This window comes from Sciurus vulgaris (genome assembly GCF_902686455.1).
Source record: "Sciurus vulgaris genome assembly, chromosome: 10".
Taxonomy (NCBI): domain Eukaryota; kingdom Metazoa; phylum Chordata; class Mammalia; order Rodentia; family Sciuridae; genus Sciurus; species Sciurus vulgaris.
In genome coordinates, this window is record NC_136470.1 from 5,471,775 (window position 1) to 5,496,257 (window position 24,483).

At 46.2% G+C, this 24,483-nt stretch overlaps 1 protein-coding gene across 6 annotated transcripts in view; it reads right to left on the bottom strand.

Annotated features, from left to right (window-relative positions):
• The window catches only part of B3GALT5 (beta-1,3-galactosyltransferase 5), a 53,088-nt gene that overhangs the window by 14,787 nt on the left and 13,818 nt on the right, over positions 1–24,483 (bottom strand). The window contains exons 1-2 of one of the 6 annotated variants that reach the window (XM_079154932.1): positions 18,564–18,829; positions 11,838–11,927 (exon numbers count right to left, since the gene is read on the bottom strand). The exons of 2 other annotated variants lie outside the window; for them this stretch is intronic. The gene's annotated coding sequence lies outside the window, so the exon portion shown is untranslated. Of the gene's footprint in view, positions 1–11,751; positions 11,773–11,837; positions 11,928–18,563; positions 18,830–24,483 lie in introns of those variants that run through there. 3 more of the 6 variants (XM_079154930.1, XM_079154929.1, XM_079154933.1) reach the window with 3 other exon arrangements.

Consider the following 24,483-nt stretch of genomic DNA (forward strand, 5'->3'; position numbering starts at 1 on the left):
AAGTGGAGACACCTCTTCCCACTAGCAGGGAGATTATACCCCACCTGAAGGCCACCACTCCTAGAGAGGCAGCTTCCTTGTGGAGCACCGCATTATCAACTTCCTCCAAGACTTCAGCCTACTGAAGGCTAAGGGGGGATATATATAGAAATCTTCAGGGACATTGTAAGTCAATAGAGGAAATCTGCAATATCTCAGCGGTCCTCTGATACCTGAACAATATGAGAAAACAAGGAAAGAAAATGCTGCAAACAAATCTAGATGTTACATCAATAAAACCCAATGACAGCATGGCAGAAGAAATGACAGAAAAGGAGTTCAGAATGTACATAATTAAAATGATCAGAGAAGCAAACGATGAGATGAAAGAGCAAATGCACGCACTGAATGATGAGATGAAAGAGCAAATGCAAGCACTGATTGATCGCACCAATCGACAGTTAAAAGAGCAAATACAGGAAGCAAAGATCATTTCAATAAAGAGTTAGAGATATTGAAAAAAAAACCAACAGAAATCCTTGACATGAAGGAAACAATAAACCAAATTAAGAACTCCATAGAAAGCATATCCAATAGGATAGAACACCTGAAGACAGAAACCTCAGACATTGAAGACAAAATATTTAACCTTGAAAACAAAGTTGAACAAACGGAGAAGATGGTAAGAAATCATGAACAGAATCTACAAGAACTATGGGATATCATGAAAAGGCCAAATTTAAGAATTATTGGGATTGAGGAAGGCCTAGAGAAACAAAGCCAAAGGAATGAACAATTTATTCATGAAATAATATCAGAAAATTTCCCAAATCTGAAGAATGAAATGGAAAATCAAGTTCAAGAGGCTTATAGGACTCCAATACACAAAATTACAACAGACCCACACCAAGGCACATTATAATGAAAATACCTAACATACAAAATAAAGACAGAATTTTAAGGCTGTTGAGAGAAAAGAACCAAATTACATTCAGGGGGAAACCAATACGGATATCAGCAGATTTTCAATCCAGACCCTAAAAGCTAGAAGACCTAGAAACAACATTTCAAGCCCTGAAAGAAAATGGATGCCAACCAAGAATCTTATACCCAGCAAAACTTACCTTCAAATTTGACCGATGAAATAAAATCCTTCCATGATAAACAAAAGCTAAAAGAATTTACAAAAAGAAAAGCCAGCATTACAGAACATTCTCAGCAAAATATTCCATGAGGAAGAGATGAAAAACAAAGAAGCAAATCAGCAAAGGGAGGAATTATCCTAAAGGAATTGTCAAATAAAGGAGGAAACATAGTTGTGTCAAACAAATAAATAAATAAAATTTAAAAAATAACCAAATGACTGGGAAACCAAATCATATCTCTATAATACCCTGAATGTTAATGGCCTGAATTCAATCAATCAAAAGACATAGACTGGCAGATTGGATTAAAAAGAAAGATCCAACAATATGTTGCCTGCAAGAGATTCACCTCATAGAAAAAGACACCCATAGACTAAAGGTGAAAGGATGGGGAAAAAACATACCATGCGCATGGACTCAGCAAAAAAGCTGGAGTATCCATCCTCATTTCAGATAATGTGGACTTTAAGCCAAAGTTAGTCAGAAGGGATAAAGAAGGTCATTTCATACTGCTTAAGGGAAGCATAAATCAGCAAGATATAACAATCATAAACATCTATGCCCCAAACAGTGGCTCATCCATGTATGTCAAACAAATCCTTCTCAATTTCAGAAACCAAAAAGACCATAACACAATATACTAAGGTGATTTTAACACGCCTCTCTCACCACTGGACAGATCTTCCAGACAAAAATTGAACAAAGGAACCATAGATCTCATAACACAATCAATAATTTAGACTTAACGGACATTTATAGAATATACCATCCAACCAAGAGCGAATACACTTTCTTCTCAGAAACACATGGATCGTTCTCTAAAATAGACCATATATTATGCCACAAAGCTAATGTTAGCAAATACAAGAAGATAGAGACACTACCATGTATTCTATCAGATCATAATGGATTGAAGTTAGAAATAAATGAAAGAGTAAAACACAGAAAACTATTCCAACCATCTGGGAGATTAAACAATATGCTATTATATGATGAATGGATAACAGAAGATATTAGGAAGGAAAATTAAAAAAATTCTTAGAGAGGTAATGAGAACAAAGAGAAACATCATATCAAAATCTCTGGGACACTATGAAAGCAGTACTTAGAGGGAAATTTATTTCATGGATCGCATTTAATAAAAGAAGTAAAACTCAACAAATAAACGACCTAATACTACAGCTCAAAGCCCTAGAAAAGAAGAACAGAACAGCCACCAAAAGTAGTAGAAGACAGGAAATAGTTTAAACTCAGAGCTGAAATCAATGAAATTGAAACAAAAGAAACAATACAAAAAATTGACAACATAAATAGTTGGTTCTTCAAAAAAATAAACAAAATTGATAAACTTTTAGCCACACTAACAAAGAGAAGGACGAGAGAAAACCCAAATCACTAAAATTCGGAATGAACAAGGAAATATCACAACAGACAGGATTGAAATACAAAACATAATTAGAAGCTATTTTGAAAATCTATACTCCAACAAAATAGAGAATTTTGAAGGCAATCAACAGGTTCTAGAGACATATGAATTGCCTAAACTGAACGAGGAGGACATACACAATTTAAATAGACAAATTTCAAGTACTGAAATAGAAGAAGTCATCAAAAGCCTACCAACAAAGAAAAGTCCGGGACCAGAGTGGGTTCTCAGTTCGAGTTCTACAAAACCTTTAAAGAAGAGCTCATTCCAATACTTCTCAAAGTATTCCATAAAATAGAAGAGGAGGGAACCCTCCCAAACTCATTCTATGAAGCCAATACCACCCTGATACCTAAACCAGACAGAGACTCATCAAGGAAAGAAATTTCAGACCAATATCCTTAATGAACATCGATGCAAAAATTCTCAACAAAATTTTAGCAAATCGCATACAAAAACATATTAAAAAGATAGTGCACCATGATCAAGTTGGTTTCATCCCAGGGATGCAAGGCTGGTTTCAACATCAGGAAATCAATAAACGTAATTCACCATATTAATAGACTTAAAGTCAAGAATCACATGACTATTTCAAATAGATGCAGAAAAAAGCATTTGATAAAATTACAGCACCCTTCATGCTCAAAACACTAGAAAAAAGAGGGATAGTGGGAACATTCCTTAACATTGTAAAGGCCATTTATGCTAAGCCCATGCTAATATCATTCTAAATGGTGAAAAACTGAAAGCAATTCCCCCTAAAAACTGGAACAAGGCAGGGATGGCCCTCTTCACCACTTCTATTCAACATCGTTCTTGAGACTCTGGCCAGAGCAATTAGACAAACCAAAGAAATTAAAGGGATACGAATTGGAAAAGAAGAACTCAAAAACTATCCCTGTTCGCTGATGACATGATTATATATTTAGAGGAACCTGGAAATTCCACCAGAAAACTCTTAGAACTCATAAGTGAATTCAGTAAAGTAGCAGGTTACAAGATCAATGCCCATAAATCCAACGCATTTTTATACATAAGTGATGAATCTTCAGAAAGAGAAATTAGGAAAACTACCCCATTCACAATAGCCTCGAAAAAAATAAAATACTTGGGAATCAATCTCACAAAAGAGGTGAAAGACCTCTACAATGAGAACTATACAACACTAAAGAAAGAAATTAAAGAAACCTTAGAAGATGGAAAGATCTTCCATGTTCTTGGATAGGAAGAATTAATATTGTCAAAATGGCCATACTACCTAAAGTGCTATACAAATTCAATGCAATTCCAATTAAAATCCCAATTGTGTACCTTACAGAAATAGAGCAAGCAATTATGAAATTCATCTGGAAGAATAAGAAACCCAGAATAGCTAAAGCAATCCTTAGCAGGAAGAGTGAAACAGGGGGTATTGCAATACCAGATCTTCAAGTCTACTACAAAGCAATAGTAACAAAACGGCTTGGTATTGGTACCAAAATAGAAAGGTAGATCAATTGTACAGAATAGAGGACACGGACACAAACCCAAATAAATACAATTTCTCATACTAGACAAAGGTGCCAAAAATATGGCAATGGAGAAAAGATAAGCCTCTGTCAACAAATGGTGCTGGGAGACTTGGAAATCCATACGCAACAGAATGAAACTAAACCCATATCTCTCACCATGCACGAAACTAAACTCAAAATGGATTAAGGACCCTCGGAATCAGACCAGAGACCCTGCAGATTATAGACGAAAAAGTAGGTCCAAATCTTCACCTTGTTGGTCTAGGATCAGACTTCCTTAACAGGACTCCCATAGCACAAGAAATAAAAGCTAGAATCAACCACTGGGATAGATTCAAACTAAAAGCTTTCTCTCAGCAAAGGAAACTATCAGCAATGCGAAGAAAGAGCCTACAGAATGGAAGAATGTCTTTGCCAATCATACTTCAGATTAGAGCACAATCTCCAGAATCTATAAAGAACTCAAAAACTTTTCTCCAAGAATTCAAATAATCCAGTCGACAAATAGGCTAAGGAAATGAATAGACACTTCACAGAAGAAGATCTACAAGCAATCAACAAACATATGGAAAAATGTCAACATCTCTAGTAATAAGAGAAATGCAAATCAAAACCACCCTAAGATTCCATCTCAACCCAATTAGAATGGCGATTTATCAAGAATAAGAGCAACAACAGGTGTGGCGAGGATGTGGGGGAGAAAGGTACACTCATACATTGCTGGTGGGGCTGCAAATTAGTGCAGCCACTCTGGAAGCAGTGTGGAGATTCCTTAGAAAACTGGAATGGACCCGCCATTGACCCTGCTATCCCACTCCTTGGCCTATACCCAAAGGACTTAAAATCAGCTACTACAGAGATACAGCCACATCAATGTTCATAGCTGCTCAATTCATCAATAGCCAGACTGTGGAACCAACCTAGATGCCCTTCAATTGATGAGTGATAAAGAAACTGTGGTATATATATACAATGGAATATTACTCAGCCATAAAGAATGATAAAATTATGGCATTTGCAGGCAAATGGATGAAATTGGAGAATATCATGCTAAGTGAGATAAGCCCATCTCAAAGCCAAAGGACGAATGATATCGCTAATAAGTGGAGGATGACACATAATGGGGGGGAGGGAAGGGTTAGTGTTAGGGTTAGAGTTAGGGTTAGGGAGGGGGGCAAGTAGTGGAGGAAGGAAGTATGTATAGAGGGTAAAGAGGGGTGGGAGGTGGGGGGGAAGGGAAAAAATAACAGAATAAATCAAACAACATTACTCTATGTAAATTTATGATTACACAAATGGTATGCCTTTACGCCATGTACGAACAGAGAAACAACATGTATCCCATTTGTTTACAATAAAAAGAAAAAAAAAAAAAAAAAAGGAGAAGTTTGGACACAGACTTGCATGCAAGAGAACATCATGTGAACCTCTAAGCAGAGACCGAGCGATGTGTCTACCAGTCAAGGAACACCACGGGTGGCCAAGCAAGTCCCCTGAGGCAGAAGACAGCCTGCAGCAGCTTCCCCTGAAGAACTCCCAGCCAACACCTCAGTCTCTGCTTCTTGTGAAATGGTGAATTCCTGTTTCTTGCGCCTGCTAAATTGCTAGCAGGATCCCCCCACCCCTCGTCCCTGGTCTCCACAGCCTGCCTTCAGCAAGTCTTCCAAGTAACTCCCACTGCCAGGCCCCACCTGCTTCTGGGCTGCCCATCCCCACATGCCCGTGCTGCCTAGAGATGGGAGCCCCGTTCCCACTGAGCTCGCCTCCTCTACTGCACTGGTTCCTGAATAAAATCTGCTTTACCGCGTTACTATCCAGCAGGGCAGGGGAGAGAACAGAGGAGGGCTCCTGCCTGGGATGTTCAAGGGAAGCTGCTCTCAGGAGGCCGAGGGGGGGAATCTGGGACGGGCTGGTGGCTGCAGAAAGAGGCAGGGTGCAGACTGCAAGAGCTAAGGGAGGAAGGAGGAGACGGTGGGGTAAGCGCGGTGCGGCCTTGAAGGCACCATGAGCAGCTGGGACCTCGGCTGAGGACATCAGGGGCCCACAGTCCCTGGCAGGGGCTTTAAAAGCTCCTAAGTCTGGCATCTGTTGGGGGCCTGTCTTCTGCATCAACGGGCAACAGAGAGGCCTCCCAATTCTTGATCGTGGACAGCTCCAATCAATCCAATGGTGACGAAAGAAAAGGGCCAGAGACTCACACAAACGCTGCTGCTCTCGGAATCTGTGAATTTAGAGGAACGAATCTTAAGGACTGTCCTACTCTGTTCAGGAGCCATGACAAAATATCATAGCCTGGGTGGCTCAACAACAGATTTACTCCCTTGCAATTCTGGAGGCTGGGAGTCTGAGACCAAGGTACAGCATAGCCGGGCTCTGGGAGGGTGGTGTCTCCTTGTCGTCTCCTCCCAGGGCAGAGAGAACTCCGCAACCTCCGCTCTTACAAGGGCACTAATCCCTCGCAGGGCCCCACCCTCATGACCGCGATCTACTCACCTACCAGAGCCCATCTCTAAATCCCATCATCCGGGCCTGGGGCTTCAGCGTGTGAACTTAGGGGGGAACGCAGGTCAGTCCGTAGCGAGGACCATCTCCAACGCTGTTGAGCACTGCTTTGCGCTCAGCCCGGTGACTCGTCAAAGACGTCTCCTTGGATTTCCTCCAGAGTCTGGAGGCCCGACTCAGCTCCTCTGACCCCCTCCCGCTAGGGAGCTACACTTGACCTTCCAGATTTCGTGTTCTCTCCCTGAACATGAGAGGGGTAACCTCCCCCAGCCCCTGGACCAGAGTCCAAGAGAGGACGTGAGCGTGCTGCAGAGTGCGGGCTCAGCCTCACTGCAACCAGCCCGTGCTGAGGCTTCCTCCGCTTCTCTTTTTTTTAATTTTTAGGTGCCTTTGCCTGCAGCTCCCAACTCGTGAGCGGCAAGAGCGCAGCTCGGCATTCATCTGAAGCCGATCCTTTTCAACCTCTGAAGTCTTCTTTTCTACACAATAGCTCAAATAATAGTGAACAATTTTATTGCACAATTTTATGCGTAGTGTTAAAGAGAACAAAAATGGTGTCTGTCGATTTAGAAAGGCGGATCCACAATGGGATTTTTTCAGAAAACAAGCTTTTCATTACTTGAGCAAGTCAAGAATCAAAGTAGTGGGGTCTTTCTTCTGACGAAACTCCAAACAAAACGAATGAACACCGCAAAAAAAAAAGTCAGCAGAACGTCATTAGCAGGGTTTTTAATTATTCTGCACAGCCAACCACATTAAAAGAATGTGAACATTTTGTAAAAGCTCTTTGATTGCCCAGGTCTGGTGAAAAAAGGGGGTGTCTTCAACCCCAAATAAAACACCTTAAAACAAAGACCAGGGATTCCTCTTAAAGAACATCCCCCAGATTAGTCTTGAGTTCCTGTGATTCTCACCAGGGAGCTGCAGACCCGGGCTGCTCGAGGCAGGTCCCATGAAGAACTCAGGCGACAGGAACTCAGTGTGCAGCCACCGGCTCAGGGGAAGAAGGAAAGGGAGCATTGCTGGTTCCAGAACCATGGCCCCCGGACTCTGGCCACGCGAGGGCCCTCATTATGCAGCAGGGCCAGTAGACCTCGCTTCTGACTGTCCTGCATGGAACCATCTTAACTCCACAGGCTTCAGACCTTCAGTAGGCTTGGCAATCTTTAAGGTGACGACCCACGCACTCCTGGCTCACGATGGCCCCTCCTGTTCCAGGTGACCTCCCCCGCCTCTCTGCCCTCAGGCTACCCCTGTTCCCTTCAGTTCCTTGACCTTCGCCTTCTTCTTCCCACCCCTGTGCCATCTTCTGGGGGCCCCTCTGCTCGGCCAGCCCTCCTCGCCTGCCAGCTCCAGGGCTAAGCTGTGCTGCAGGCCCGGGGCCCCCGCTGCACCGGATTCACCCGACTCCTGGGATCACGTTTCCTTAGTCTTCATGCCCCCGCCGCTCCCCCACGTTGTCCTCTTCTGTGGGTCACCCAGAAGCCCGGCAGAGGCTGCTTTCTGTATTGTTCACCGTGGTAACGTCTGCCAGGGCACAGAAGCCAGGCAGAGAGTTCTGAATGGACAGGTAAGAGGTGAAGACCCTCGTGCCTCCAGAAGCCAAGGGATGTGCCTTGGTGACAAGGCGGCGTCCCCTCACTGAAAACCAAGGACTGGGGCCACGGGCCTCCCCCAAGCGAAGCTGCTGCCCCAGGCCTGCAGTGCGTCAGGAGGTTCTGACCTCCGTGCCTTCATAAGTCTTCAGTGACTTCTGAGAAGGAAGCCTGGCCTAACTTCATGGCGTGGACACAGCACGAGCTTCCCTCCTGCTGCTGGCACAGTGGACGCTGGCGGAGACTGGAGGCACAGAGCACCTGCAGCCTCAGAAGCTGCGCCCAGGCGGCTGCAGGGCCTGCGTCCAGCCACGGGGCAGCTGCCGGCTTCCCGCAGCAGCGGGGCTCTTTCATCACACCAGGCACTTTCTATTCTCTCTCTTGAAATGGAATTATGAAAAGCAGGCAGAATCCCTAAAAGGTGTGGTTTTATAAGCACTTTACTCCAACAGAGCAAGAAGCGGGCTAAAACGAGTCTGTACAGTCCCCACAGTCCCCACAGCGTACTCAGCCGCCACAGGACTGCACTCAAGCCCAAAAATTGTCACTGGGAACGTGTGCTCTACCCTGGGGGCTTTGCTTACCACCCACAGTATTCAATGCTGACAAGCGAGCCTGCCCACCAGACAGCTGGGTTGCAGGGCAGCGCTTACAGTGAACTATCATTCTCACCTTTGATCAGGGCAGCCTTTGGCAGGTGGCGTTCGCGAAGGTTGTCCGTATGAATTTGCTGGGACAGTTGAGTTCAGCAAACGAGTCTTTATTTGAGGTCACGGCATGTCTCCCTCAACCCGCCTCACTGCCAGCAGGACTCTGAACAGGGGCACATCTAGGAGGTATCACTGGCCACGGCCACCTGGTCACCTCAAAGCCACCACACAGATATAGGGCTGGGGATGTGGCTCAGTGGGCCAGTGTCCTGAGTTTCACCCCTGGTACCCCCCAAAAATTGAGCTGTCCTGTCACACATGCCACCCATGAGGACCATCATGACAGGCCCCAAGAAGTACCCTCTGACCCCCCACTTGCTCCAAGAATGGGAGGCCACAGACCATGACCCTCTTCCCCGACAGAGAACAATCCTTGCTTTCTGAGACATCCCCCAGAGCTAGTCCGACCCTCGCAACCAATCATGGATTGCCAAATGCCCCATCTTTCTAGTCTAGAAAATTCACTTTGCTCCAGGCACTTTCCAATCCCACTGAAAGAAAGCGCCATGGCACGAGGGTTCCGGCAGGGAACACCTGTGAATCGTGGCCTCGGCTCAGCTGCTTTGGGAGTCGGTGTTGTCCTTGGTAAGAACCTGGGCCCCAGCAGGACGCGGAGCAAGCAGAGCGCACGAAGAGGCAGGAAGAGGCCGCATGGAGGAGTCCCTCGATGCAGGGAGGTGTGCCAGGTGGGTCAGCCACTGAGGAACCTGGGAAAGCAGAACACCAGGGAGTTCGCACCAGGGACATCTGCGGGGGCTTCCTGCCTAGAAAGGGGAACCAGGGAGACTTTCAGTTCTGTGATGTGAAGAGATTTCAGTGCCTGACATGACAAGACTTGCCATGGTGGTTTTATGCCTGCAAAGTCTTACCTGGGTGTCACCTGGCCATTAACTCACCCTGCAGGGCTTGAGACAGGGCTGGCCTCTCCCTTCAGAGGGGCAGTGAGCACACAGAGCACACACCCCTTCTTTTGATTCTCTAGAACCCACCAGACCGCTAAAGGCCCTCTGGGTGGAGAGGGCTCCTCTCCCCTCCTGCAGAGCTGAAGTGCAGGAAAGAAGCTCCCCTACGTTGACTAGACAGGAGAAGGAAGAACTACCAGTAACCCTCAGACTTAGGACTTTGAAAAACTACAGCCTCCCACGCTATCCTCTTAAAATTAATTTGGAAAGTATGTGCCCAGTCCCTGTGCACACGGCCCTACAGCGACCTATTCCAGAGAGGGAGGACATGGAACACCGGCCCTGTGGGAAAGGTTCTGTCTGTCCAGGATAGGAAGACCCAACAAGATTCAGCAGGGTGATGTGGATCCTGCGATGGGCTTCAACACTGAGGAGAGCAGGAGGCTCCCGCCCCGCCTCCCGGGCTCGTGCCCTGTGCTATCAGATCTCCAGACGCCAATACACAGGAGGGCTGTCCCCAGCCTCAAGGGACAGGGAGGCACAGGACCCAGCAGGAAGGTGGGGCACCATTCTCTCCTGACACTGAAGATGCAGACCCCCTGAGGCCGCTCAGAGCCTGTTGCACCAAAGTGTGGCCAACTCTCCTCCGCAGGCCGACAGGATGAGTAGGGGCCTCTCGGGGAAGTTTCGGTTCCCACAACTCACAGAGAAGGAGTTGCTGGTGGGTCAAGGACTTTGGCCAAAGAAAGGGAGTTGGCAAGAGCCAGGAGTGCCCACGGCCCTCGAGGACATGGGGCTTCTCTGACCCCAGCAGGCTGGTGTCTGGCCAGTCTTTGGGTTTGGCCATGGACAAACAACCAGGGTCAGGAGGGCTCAGGGCCTCTGTCCCCCTCTGTCCTGTCTTCCCCTGACCAAAGGCACATCTCTGTGCTGGGGTCCTCCATCTCAGCTCCCCAGCGGAGCTGTGGGTCTCATGGTTCTGGGCTCCACACCTCCCTCAGCTCTCTGGGCCAAGGCTCAGTGTCTCCTTGTTTTACCCCTGAGACATTTCATCCTATGAGTCATTGAAGGAAGCTGGCATAGCTATAATAAAGTCATTTCTATACATCGAGCACCAGTAAGTTTCTTAAATGCACTTTCTCAATGAACTTCAGTGATTCCATAGGTCATGGCTGCCCTGACTTTAAGAATAAGTTACTGAGGCTTGAGGACACTGAGCAAACTGCCCAGATGTGCACATTCTGGTATTTGACTGCTGTCATAGATGACCGGTCACTCCCATGGGTGGAAAGCCTTCGTCAGTTCCACAGCACAAAATGTCCCATCCTCATTGTTGGGGACAAGTTAAGAGGAAGCAGAAGGTATAGTCCCAGCCATAGCAAAGAGTCCAGGACATTGGCCCCGAACCTGGAGACCCTCTGCCGGGCAAGATTCAAACTCTGAGCTGAGCAGTTGCCAAGAAACTTCTCTCAGACTTCCAAGGCTGCCCATCCCAGGCTTTCGCCTGCAGATGTGAGTGGTCAACAGCAGAACAGCACGCACTTGAAGGGAACTGGGGACGAGAGGTAGCACTGGGCAGGCTGGGCCAACCGTCTCCAAGATGGTGGCCAATGTAGCAGACTGAGTGACAAACAGGGCATGTGGCAGAGCCATGTCCCCAAACATTTCACCTGCTGCCCAGATTCTCCCACCCACTGACATGCAGATGCCCTGTGACCTGCCCCTTCCTCCCCTGAAGCCCCTGGAGCTCACACCCCCATTCCTTCCTCACAATCCTCCACTTCCAACTTTCTTCCACGGCTCAGGAAAGTGACTGAATGTAATTTTTTTCAGTCTGCACCACAACCCATGATTGTATCATAGAGTCAATTTAATAAGGCCAGATGCTGAACAGAACACAGAATTGACTAGAATTAGATATTAGACAGCAGAGGACCAGTGAAGGCAAGAGTGGGGTGGACCATAGGTGTGTGTGACTCACCTTGTAGAAGGGACTCACTGTGGTTCAACAGGAGCTGAAAACCACTGGTGCCCAGAAGTCCCGTGCAATCAGTCAGGCACGCTTACTATAAAGACCTATTCGCCGTGCCTGGGCTCCACCACTGGCTCCATTCAAAACCCTTTGAATTTGATCAGGTTTCTTAAACCCCTGAGCCTCTATTTCCTCAAACAGAAGACACAGAAAGATACTACTTAAACACAGGATTGCCTAGTGGCAAAAATAAAATGAACATATTTGAAAGCAATTTTGTAAAGCAAGAAGAACTGGTGAAATGTCAACAGTTGTTACCTTATATCAACACATTTGCACACTTGGAGCTGATTCTAGACAAAAAGTTTCATTCTGAGGAAGGGATTTCTACATCATTACAGAAAGAAATTAGGGTTACCAAAGGACCCCACCCACAAGATAGCAAGGATTTCTGGTAGGTTCACACCAAAAGGCTTCAGGGACGTTTTTATAGTCCACTTTAAAAAGCGAACACTATCAGAAAAACAATTTCAGAATTGCCATTTGTGCATTAATACTATGCAGGCTACAGACACTTGTACCTAGTTCACAGCTTAGGACTTGTGAAAGTGCCCCACACCAATATTCTGTTAACCACCTTGAACTTCCAGGTTTCATATAAGTACAGACTCAAGGAAAGTCAATGTCACTACATATAACTATTGCACTAATTTCAACTGACCTGCCCTCCTTGAACTTGGAGGTACCTTATCAGTGTTGATGAACAGTAGAGTCACCCCTAGTTTCATGACTTCCTTATTACCAAGGGATCATGGTGCAAAACCTGGACAAAGGCACCCTCAGAATTTCCAGGGATGAAGCTATCCATATCCACATCCATCTAGATGGACCAGGACACCATTCCCTGCTTCCGGTAGAGCTCACTCAGTCGGCCAACAGAAAATGACAAAGGCCATTTTGTGGATATCTCTGGGTTAGGGAAAACTTGGTCCAGAAGGACAGGATATTGTAGCTGCCTTCTACTCAGCCTCTGGGGTACAGGAAGCCTGGAGCGTAGCTCAGTGGGAAGAAAGCCAGAGAGGTGCACAGAGACATATTGAACAAATCATCTGAAATGTACCATGTGGGCCGAGGCTGCAGCCTTCCAGAACCACTGAGCCCTGCTGATGCCTTCCTCCCAGGAAGACTCCACACACCACCATCCTGTCCTCAGAGGGATCCTGGTAGGATCCCTGGTAGTGTTCCTGGTAGGAAAGGCCACACTCTGGGATCCAGGTTTGTGACTGATGAGAGGCGGGCCTCCTTCCTCATCCGTTCCAGTGACAATATGGATCAACAGAGCAAGTGGCACCGCTTTTCCTGTTGATGACAGCCATTTCCTACACGCGTTTCTGCTTTCAGAGTTATTGCAAAACAAATTTGCTCCCCCAAAGTCTCTTAAACACCCTTCCTCGGTCACCTGACCGCTTTTGTTCTCACTCTTCTCTCCCTTCCATTGCAGACCAAGCTTCCAGGATAAACAGCCTGTGGTCGTCACTTGGATTGCCTCCCGCACCCGCCGAAATCCTGCCTCCATCCCCACCCCTCATGGCTTCTCGGAAACCACTTCAACAAAGGTCAGGGAGCCTGCTGGAGTCAGGAAAGAATTAACACAGTAGGAATAGCCATGGCCTGTCCTCCCTGGCTCTCAGGAATGCTGGCGATCAAGAGGAAAGGACATTTTGACAAAGGCAGAGGGCTACTAGTGGAGCAGAACAGAGTCGATGTGGAGACACAGCCATGGGGACCAAGGAAGAGGCCAGCGAGAGCTGAATGGAAGGACTTCCGGAGAGTTCAGGGAAAGGGACAGGGAGACCTAGGAGGAGGCAGATACAGATAGAATTGAAAAATCAAATAGGTTTGAAATTTTGTTAGGTATTAAGACTAGAATCCACCTGTGTTAATTGGCTTTTAGTCACTGTGTCCCAACAACCTGACAAGAACAACTTAGAGGAAGAACAGTTTATTTTGGCTCGTGGTTTCAGAAGTTCAGTCCACGGTGAGTCCACTCCACGGTTCTGGGCCTGAGGTGAGGCAGAACATCGTGGCAGAGGGTGTGGTGGACGGTCGCTTCAGTTCATGACATCCAAGAAACAAAGAGAGCATGAGATGTCAGGGAAAAAATACAACCCAAAGGCATACCCCCAGTGACCTCCCTCCTCTAGTCAAACCCTACCTGCCTACAGTTACCACCCGATTAATTCAGATTAATCCACTAATTAGGTTACTGCTCTCATGATCTAATAATTTCACCTCCGAATATTCTTGTACTTTCTCACACGTTGGCTTTTGAAGAACAACTCTTATCCAAACCATAACATTCCATTTCCTGGCCTCCAAAAACTCATGCCCATCTCACAGTGAACGATTCGTTTAGTCCCTCTCCAAGAGTCCTCATACACTTAACAATCCCAGCATTGCCAAAATCCAAGTCCAAAATCCCACCTGAGACTCAAGGCAAACTCTTAACTGTGAACCCCAAGGAAACAGCAAAAGCAAGTCACATATATCTGTGATGGACTGACAGATCTGACTCCCTGAGAATGCTCTAGGCCAGCTCTAAAGGAAATGACTAAACAGACTCCATTTTGCTCTGAGACTCCATGTTATGTAGGAAATAAGCTTCTCCCATGGGAACACCCCACCTCTGTGGCCATCATCAGTTACTTGATGTGACATGTTTAATAATATACAATGACAACTCCTAGGTACTAAAGAACTGCTCTCTTTTGATTCCTATTGCTCCTAAACAATGTACCATGTGAACAGTGATTGTGTGGATGTTAGTAACCATTCTTTAGTTTGTACCTACGTAAGGGTCATTTTGACCCACATCCCCCTCTGTCGATGATCTCATGATGTTAATGTGTAATTTCAAATCATAGCAACAGACACTTATGATTAATGTGATTTTTGGTATAAGAACTCCTACAAGCCTGTGGTCAGGGCTGTTCTCCCAATAGCCATTTTTTGGAGCATTGTGTGAGACAGTCAGCCAGCCGGCTTAATAAAGACTCTCAAATTTGGACTTCTCAGTGGTGATCGGTCTGTTCTTAAGTTGCGCCCCATAACAATATCCAATATAAAATGGCACCGAGTAAACATTTTCATTCCAAAAAGGAGAAACACAGGCATAGAAAGAACGGATGAGACCAGAGCAAGACCAAAATCCAGTTGGGCAAACAAGTCCAGTCCCCACACCCAGCACCTGGGCCCAGGGCGTCTGATATTCTCTCCAGAGGCTGCAAGCTCCACCTCGGCCTTGCTGGTTGCAGCCCACGTGCTTTCCTCTCAGCTCGTTTCTGCTTCATTTCTGCAGCTTCCTCCTCAGACACTTCGCATTACTGGCATCTCTTAATCTCAAAGACTTACTGCAGCTTCGACTCCTTCTCAGGTCTTCATGCATCAACCTCTCAGGGTGGCCTGCAGGAACTCTGACCCCGCTATACTTTGCCTGGCCTCCCAGACCTTCCATTGGAATCTGAATGGAAGCCTCCATGACCTCCTACCTCCAGCATCCTGCATTCCTGCACCATGTGGATGACACCAAGTTCTGCCTCCTGGGACCACGACTGCAGTGGCCTCAGAGTGCTTGGGTGGCTGAGCATGATGAAACAACTTCCTAGTCCCCACCCCACCCCAGGCAAGCAGGATGCTCCCATGTTCTCTTCTCAAAGTGAATTCTTAGTTTTACACCCTTGAGTGTGATCGTGCCAATTCCTGAGATGCCCTCAAGCCAAATTCCTATTTTCTCTGTATAAAGTACTTAGAATCCCTTCAGGGGTGGCAATATCTTCAATAACCACACCTTCCTTGGCCCCAGTTTTACATGCATTTTCCTGGCCAAATTGAAAGTGGCTTTTCTAAATCTTTTTGCTCTGATTTCCACTCCTGGTTATTACAGTAAACTTGCCTAAAAGCCACCAGCAACACTCATGCCTAAATGCTGAAATTTCCTCTGCCAGATTAATTATCACATCACCTTTAAATTCAGTCTCACAGAAAGTCTGAGGACACAGGCAAAATGTAGACATTTTCTTGGCCAGAACATAACGTGAATGGCCTTTAGTCCATTTCCATAGAGTCCCCCTGTCCCTCTGAAACCTTGAGTGCACAGACTTTACTATCCACAGTCCTACAGGCATTGCAGTCTGCTGAGCACCACCAGAATTGCCCAGTAAGCTCTGCTACAGCATTCTAAGACTTCTCCAGCTTGCATTTCTACCTAAACTTTTCCAAATTCTTCCCATAAACTGATTCCAAATGCTTCCAAAATACATGGTCCAGTTAGAAAGAGCAAAGGCCCCATTTCTTGACACCAATTTTTGTTTTAATCAGTTTTTCATCACTGCAACCCAAATACCTGAAGAGAACTTAGAGGAGAAAAACTTTATTTGGCTCACAGTTCCAGAGATTCAGTCCACAGTCAGCCAACTCCACAGCTCTGGGCCCAAGATAAGGCAAAACATCATGGCAGAAGGATGTGGTGGAGGAAAGCTGGTCAGTTCATGATGTCCAGGAAGCAGAGAAAGGGGTGCCAGGGACCAAATGGAAACCCCAAAGGCAAGCCCCCAGTGGCGTTCCTTCTTCAGTCATATCGTACCTGCCTGTAGTTACCACCTAGTTAATCTATTCAAGTGGATTAATCCCCTGTCCATTTACAGCTCTTACAACCTGTTCATATCACCTCTGAACATCTTTGCATTATCCCACACATGAGTTTTTGGGGGATGCCTCATATCCAAACCATGTCACATCTTTGGTGTTCTTTGAAAGATTACAGTAAAGGTTCAGTGGCTTTTCGAATGTCAGACTGGTAACACAGCAGATGAGCCTGAAAGCTACAGTGTGAAGGCAGCCTTGGCTCGTGAGACCTATTTGTGATGTTGGGTGTTTCTGCCCCAACTTTTCTCCTTGTGACTGTCAAAGTCCCTGACTTTATATGGACTTGTTCCTCTTTCCTCTCCCTGGTGCTTGATCGGAACCCTCCTTTGCTGACTCTTCTTCCTCCTGCTGCCCCTACGGTTCAGGTGTGCTGGTCTCTCTGCTGGCTTGCCGTATCTCCCTCATCCATACCTGTGATCACACACCAGCAGCCCAAAGCATCCCTCCCCTCCTGCGCTCACAGCTAGGCTCATGTCTACAGATCCAAACGCCAAGCGGGCATCCCAGGAGCACCTCGAATTCCACTCCTCCTTCAAGTGGAAGAACCTAGAATCCACTGAGTGACACAGCAGTAGACCCATGCCATTTCCACCGCCTTGGTGTGTAGCCCACAAATTGCCCTCTGCTCCCGCTTCCAACTTCTCGATCCACATGTCCGAAGTGTCCCCGCAACACAGACACCTACCACAGGCAGTACCTGGTCCACGGTGCACACACTCTGCTGAGCCCTGATCCAAAGTCCTACAAACATAGCATCTTGTTTCACACTTCTGTGCAGCTCCCTCTGTCCTGTCTGCCCCAAGTCTACCTGGCAATCTCCTCTTAATCCCCTCAAGCCCAGCTCGAACTTTGTCCCTTCAAGGAAATCTGCCTGACATCTCCCCTAAAAATAGGCTTGACCAACACCCCCCTCCTTGGCACCCACCTGAACTCCTGGTACACACCTCTACGTTGGCCACCATGCCACAGTTAACTGGTTTATGTCTCTTTTTCATTGCAAGTGGCTCGGACACAGGAATTGTGTTGATGACATTTATTTAAACCTCAACACCCCATAGAGTACATTTCCCATAATAAATGCTCAATAAAAATTACTGAGCAAATGAACAAATACTTACAGTTGAGAACTGAATTGCATTCCCCTGAAATTCATATGCCAAAGTCCTAACTCCCAGCGCCTCACCATGTGACCTTACTTGAAATAGAATCTTTGCTGATGTAATTTGTTAAAAGAGGTCACACTGGAGGGGGGCATTAATCCAATGTTGCTGGTGTCCTTTTAATTGAGGGAACTTGGACACAGACACAAGGAGAATGCCAGGTGGAGCTGGCAGCAGAGACGGAGGTGTTGCTGCCTCGGACAGTCTTCCTGGTACAACCCAGAGACACCTTGCTCTCAGAACTCTGGCCTCCAGAACTAGGAGGCGATACATTCTCCTGAAGCCACCCAGTTGGCACCAATTTGGTACAGCAGCCCTCACAAACCAACATACTTATTAAAATTAATAAAATGGAGAGATTTCATAAAATGGCGCAAAGCATCATGACCTGAATATCTTCTGTGTACTTTCTAAGCAGCAACTTCAACAGCAGCTCAGGTAGAACGGGGCCCACAGGAGCAGCACGCTCCATTCTGTCAGGACACACTTCCCCCCTTCTCCAGGAATATTTTCAAAGGAAAAAAAATGGGATTTTTTTCCACAACAAGCGTTCCTCGCTAGATCTTCATTTGTCTGGAAACACTCTACAGAGAGCGACAGTTATCAAAGAGAAGACAAATGGTTAAATGAACGGCACGAAAACAAGCTGGGAGCTATTTCCAGGGACCGCACCCACCCTTTCCTCTGCTGTTCCTGCCTGGTCTTACCTCCCAGGACAGCCTTCTCACCTCTGGTGACCTCAGCCAGTCACAGCTTTGCAGTGAATCTACAGAAGCTACCTTCCCAAAGCCAAGAGAGCTTGGCCCAACTCCTTAAGCTCCGAAGGAAAGAACACACTAATGTCCAGTCGAATGCAGTCAACGCCTTGGGTCTTTCACTGTTTCCCATTTGAAAGCACAAACCCAGCCCAGATGCAAGCCAGGAGAGAGGGAGGGGAGGGAGAGAGCCTTCACTCACCTGGCCCCCAAGTCCCATGCCCAGTAGTTCTGAGTGAGTCATAGAGGTGGCCAGGAATGTGGCCGAGACTGTCAAAGGGGTATTGACTGAGCTCAGACTCGGGTGTGCAAAACACTCCCCCTCCAACACTGGGGCTTCTTGTGGAATCTGCCTCTAGCTTCCCACATACAACTCCCTCCAGATCTGGCTGCAAAGACATTGCTTTTACTGAAGATAACTTTGGCAGGAAAACCACAGATTCTAATGTGAAATGATTCACAGCTAACATATGACACTTTTTAAAAGCTCGTTAAAATTGTTAAACATTGATAGGTTTGTTGGAGAGTCCTCCTGTTTCATTTAAAGACGCCTCTTAATTTTTTCACAGGTATCTGGCTTTGAGTGCAGGTTGTTACAGAACAGGCTGGGACTGTTTTCCCATAAAAACAAAACTAGCACTTTGCTCTAAAATTTTATTGAGGATATTCTACTTGAATTTTAGACATCAGGTGGGAAAACAAAAACTCAAGTTTATACTAAAATAAGTGCTTGTAAGTACTGTTTCCAAATTCTAGTCATTTTTATTTTAAGCCAGCATTGCTATTACGTCTCCATGTACCTCTGCAGATTCGAGGGGAAATACCAGCATCCTAGTCACGAGGCAAGAAACCTGAGAATTAGCACTAAACTTAATAAAGATCATCCAAACACCCAACCACCTAGAAAGGAAGAAAATTAACTATGAGGTAAAGGAGAAAGTCAAGGTGCAATAACATTATTTACAAAATAAAGCAAATAAGAATATCAGGTCTATTCCTTTTGACGCATTCAAAATTTAGAGGCAAATGCATAGCCTTACATTTTTTTCTTTTTCTTTTCTTTTCCTTTTTTTTTTTTTTTTTTTTTTTTTGATACTATATGTTCAACCCAGAGGTGCTTTACCATTGAGCTAGCCCAGCCCTTATTTTTATTTTTATATGACACAGAGTCTTCCTAAGTTTTCCAGGATGACCTCAAACTTACAGTCCTCCTGCCTCGGCCTCCTCAGCAGATGGAATTACAGGCATGCACCGCTGTGCCTGGTTTAAGTATTTTCACTATTAAACAAATAAAATGACTAAGCTGCTGAAGAATTTAGAAAACATAAATTACAGAAAATAGGAGAAACATTAAAACTAAAGCAGGATTAAATTAATTCAAATATTAAAACAAAATATTTCTGACAAACATACCCACTCGCGCTCTCTAAAAATGGGCTAGGCTGTAGCAGAGCCAATAAACGCAGACAGCAAAGGGAAGTTTTAAAATGAGAAACGGAAAATGTGAAATGACACAGAATTTAGCTAGATGTTAAAAGTTCTGAATTTGGAATCGGGGGAATTCAGCGGTATCTTAAACACGCCCGGTCATGGACCCCTGAGCGCATTTAACCTCTCGAGGCAGTTCTCCCATAAATGAAAGTGGAAATAAGGAAATGAGGAAATAAGAACAACCTCAAGTCTGTGACAAGCCAAGCAAGTGCCTCCTAGTAGCTGCTGCGGTGCGGCTGCTGCCCTGGGAGTCCCCGAGGTGCACGTCTGGACTGTCTGCTGGGCAGTGCCACTGGGAGCAGAGGCTGGAGGAGGTGGGGCCAGCAGGAGTCCTGAGGTCGACGGAGGGCTGCCCTTGCAAGGGATCGCAGGACCAGCCTGTCCTCTCTCTCTGTTCCATTTAGGCCTGACTATCTGAGCCTACAGGGGTCCCCAAGATGTGCCACCTTTGCCAGAGGCCAAATCAATGAATCCACCAGATCTTGGTCTGGAACTTCCAAAACTGTGAGCTAAATGAACCTTTTCTCTTATAAAGTTAGTTGCCTTGTGTATTTTGTTGCAGTGATGACATAAAATAACTCACGGAGTAACCAAGAACTAGCAAGAACTCAGGCAATAATCTGGACAAGTCCTAAGACTTCTGTGATTTCATCTGACTTGTAAAGCCCTGAAGTTCCTTCTTATGTCTTCTCGGGATATAGTCCCTCAATGTGGTCCCATTCAGTCCACTGTGCAGTAATATTTGTGATATCATCTCCAAAATAATGCAATTCAAAGAAACTAATGGAAAGTCCGATTCTTCCACCTTTGTGGTGGCACTGACACGGCTGGGTATGAGCCAGTGAGGTCAACGTCTCCTCCAGGAAATGCCCTGTGGGGCCATTTTGTGCCACAAGAAGTGGTCACTAAGGTAAAGGGGTGGCCTGGTTACTATCAACCTCTATAACAAGGGACATAGAACAGCAAGAGTGAGACAATGTCAAGGAACCAAACAATGAAGAGGAATTCAGGAGCCGAGAGGCAAGAGCAGGCAATGGAGGCAGAAAGGATCCACTAAATACACCAAAGAAAAAACAGATTCATTCCCCAACGGGAGCGAACCCTGCGTGCCTGTTGCTGTCCTAAGAGCTTTTCATGAGGCTTCTGGTTTAGACCTCCCTGTTCATCCAGGAGGAAGGTGCTAATGCCTTCTGACACTGAGAAGAAACCATGGGGTGAAACGTCCAGCCTGAGTCTGAGGGCAAGTTCACAGTCCTGCAGTCAGGTGCCCCAGAGTCTGCACCCCCAACCCTACTGCCCACTGCCCTTCACAGCGTCCCAGAGACAAGGTCCCAGGGACCAAAGGAGCCTCCAGAAGAAAACAGGAGCCACCAGTACGGATCCTATGGAAAATCTGGAGATCAGAAGCTCCCTGACAAAATGCAACCTTAGTGGTCAAGTTATGTGGCAAAATCAGGGAGCAGACACCAATCCTTTAGGAAGGAAAGGGAAGAGGACCTTGGCAGTTGGCTTAAGTAAAATTCCTCTCCACAGAACCAAGAGCTAAGGCGAACCCAACACTTGCGATAAGGAAGAGGGTGGGGAGGAACAGAACTGTTCTGTTCAACCTAAGTGCAGGACAAACCCAGGCGGTACAGATGGTTGGTGGATAATTATGATGAGACAAGGAGAGGAGAAATGCATGCCAATCAATGTCATCTTGATATCTGTCAGGAGGCTGACAGCAAGAATATCATCTCTGTTAAAATGCAGTGTTTGTCAATGACAAAAGCAATCTGATTAAAAATGGGCACAGGACTTGAATGGACACACAACATCACTAATCACTGGGAAATGCAAATCTAAGCACAACAAGATACCCCTCCACACCTCCCGTGACAGTTCATGTATTTTTTTAATGGGAAAAACAAATGTGGATGAGAATATAGTGGAACCAGAACCTCGTGCGTCGCTGCCGGGCACATGAAATGGCGCCATGCACCGCGGAAAAGCAGATTACAGCAACTCCTCAAAAACTCAAAAATAATCACCATGTGAGCCAGCAATTCCACCTCCGAGCAAAGGTCCAAAAGAAATAAAATCAAACACTCAAAGAGAGATTGGTCCACTCATGTCCATAGCAGCATGACTCACAATAGCCAAAGGCAGGCGCAACCCAAGTATCCATTGACAGATGAATGATTAACAAAATGTGCTCCCTGCACACAACAGGACAGTATTCAGTCTTTAAGAAGGAAAGACATCCTTACCATGCTTGAGCACGGATGAACCTTGAAGACGGTAGCTAAGTGATAGATGAGACATAGAAGGGCGAGCAACATATGGTTCCATACACGCGGTACCTAGAGTAGTCAGAGTCACAAACACAGAGTAGAAGTCTGCTGGCCAGGAACCGGGGTGGGGGGCCAAAATGATAGACAGTGGGGTGATGAAAATGTTCTGGATCGCTCAACACTGAGAGTATACAGAATGCCACAGAATCATGGCTAAAGTGGCAAATTTAACTCATGTAAACTTTACCACAATTGCTTAAAAAATTACTAAGTTGGACTGTAGGCTTATGGACGACGTCTATGACATTGTTATTATACCCACAATAAAACTGTAAATTCAAAAATAAAAAGCAAGAGCTAAAGGGAAGCCAAGCTGAGGGCTGGGGGTCACAGCATGCACTCTGCTGATGAAGGGTGGCTTTGCCCAAACTGCCCTGCGTGGCATCCACGGCCCTGTGGGCAGAGTGGGGTGGCGGTGAGTGGGAGGCCGGCCAACCCACAGGGACCACTGGACCAAACAAAGCTCAGCAGGTTTATTTACTGTTGGACTCTTTGGAAACTTGATGCATTCGATGAGCAGAATGAACCTCAAGAAAAGCAGACCGAGGGGTTGTAGGGATGTAGGAGATCCTTCTTTTAACTGTAGTTCTACTGAACTAGCTAGTTATGTGCATGCACATGTTCCTTTGCCTTTCGACTGGTTCTTTTCCTGTGGAGCTTACACATTTAATTATATTCCAGCCAATATGTCACATGGTACACGTTGTTGTCTTAGCAGACTTACTGCACTTCTACCCTTGTCCCATGATCTTCTAGAACACCATCCCTCTCAGAGAATCAATAAGTGAGCCATTCCTCTCGATGAAAACCGTGATGACTCTGTAACTTTGTTATCTAAGGCAGAGTATGACGCATTCACGTCTTCTTTAGTAGGAATTCCCACACTGGCTGCAGGGGCATATAAAGGAGTCACGAAATTAGCCTGTGCCGTGGTAAAAAGTATTAATTATACCTCTATGGCTATTGCAATGCTCAGTGAGGAACAAAGACACCATCGTCAGGCTAGTCTTGATAATAAAGCTGCCATTGATTATTTGTTGCTGTTACACCATAAGGGCTGTAAGGCTGTGTTGTTTCAACTTAACCGATAATGGTAATTCTATTTCCAAAGACCTAAGTCATTTAAAAGATATTGTTAATAACATTTGTTAAGAACCTGGAAATACAGGCCTGTAGATTGGCTGACTTCTTGGTTACCAGACATGTCTTGGTTAAAGCAACTTTTTGTAACTGCGTTCATATTTGTCGTACTCTTATGCATATGTGGGTTTTGTTGTATGTTCAATCTTCTTTCTAAGCGACTAGCTTACCATGCCAAATCACAACAAGCATTTGCAAAGACCCTACTTGCTTCAATTAGTAAAGAAGGGGGAAATGTAGGGAACATTCCTCAAGCTTATCTGACAGCAGTCACTGACACCATGGTTTAAATAAGCCAAACAGTCTGGACAGAGAAACTGAGGTGATGGTAAAGACTCGCCGTGGACTGAAGGTCCTTGCAACTGCTGAGGCTGAGCTACGAGCTGAGGGGAGGCCTTGCTCATCAAGCACCCCAGCAAGCTGTGATGTGAACTCGCCCGCGCTGCCCACCTCGTGCCCTGTGCTGGAGCTTACCGTCCCCCAGTCCTTTGTCTCAGACTTGTTGCTGGGCAGAATCACTTAGGCATGCTTGGTTTACATGAGGTTGACGTATAGCCTACCTGTAGGTCGGTTCCGTTATGCTTTAACAAGCGTGTTAACCTGATTGGATAATGTGCCTATTTGTGTCTTGCACAATCCTAGGAAAAACTAGATCTGTGCCCCCAGAGCCCGGTCTCCGGAGTCTGAACTGGGTAGACACCATTGTTCTCACTCTCAGTGGGACCCCTCGTCTCCAAACATCAACAAGGGGCAGGCTGCCCACTTTCATTTGGCCCTAGACAGTTTATGGGGACCCCATCTCAGAGGCCAATGAGGAACACAGATAAATAAAAGACTAACTGAACGGGGTGAATGGGGTCACGGCTGGGCCAACACCGCCAGCAGGGCATCGCAGGAAGGGGTAGAGCCACCAGGCTCCCAAATCTGAATCCCTCAGTCACACGGAACCCTCCCTCCTGATGTCACAGCGCTGTGTCCTGGCCCATCAGTCCCTGTCATGAGCAGTGTCTTCTGAGCTTGAGGGAGCCCCTCCCTCGGTCAGATGTAAGAACACCACAGACCACTCGGCTTTTCTGTACCAACGCCACAGATGATCAAAGCAAGAGTTTTTGTCAGACAAATGTATACAGAGGGTCTGAATGTGGCCAAAACTGGACA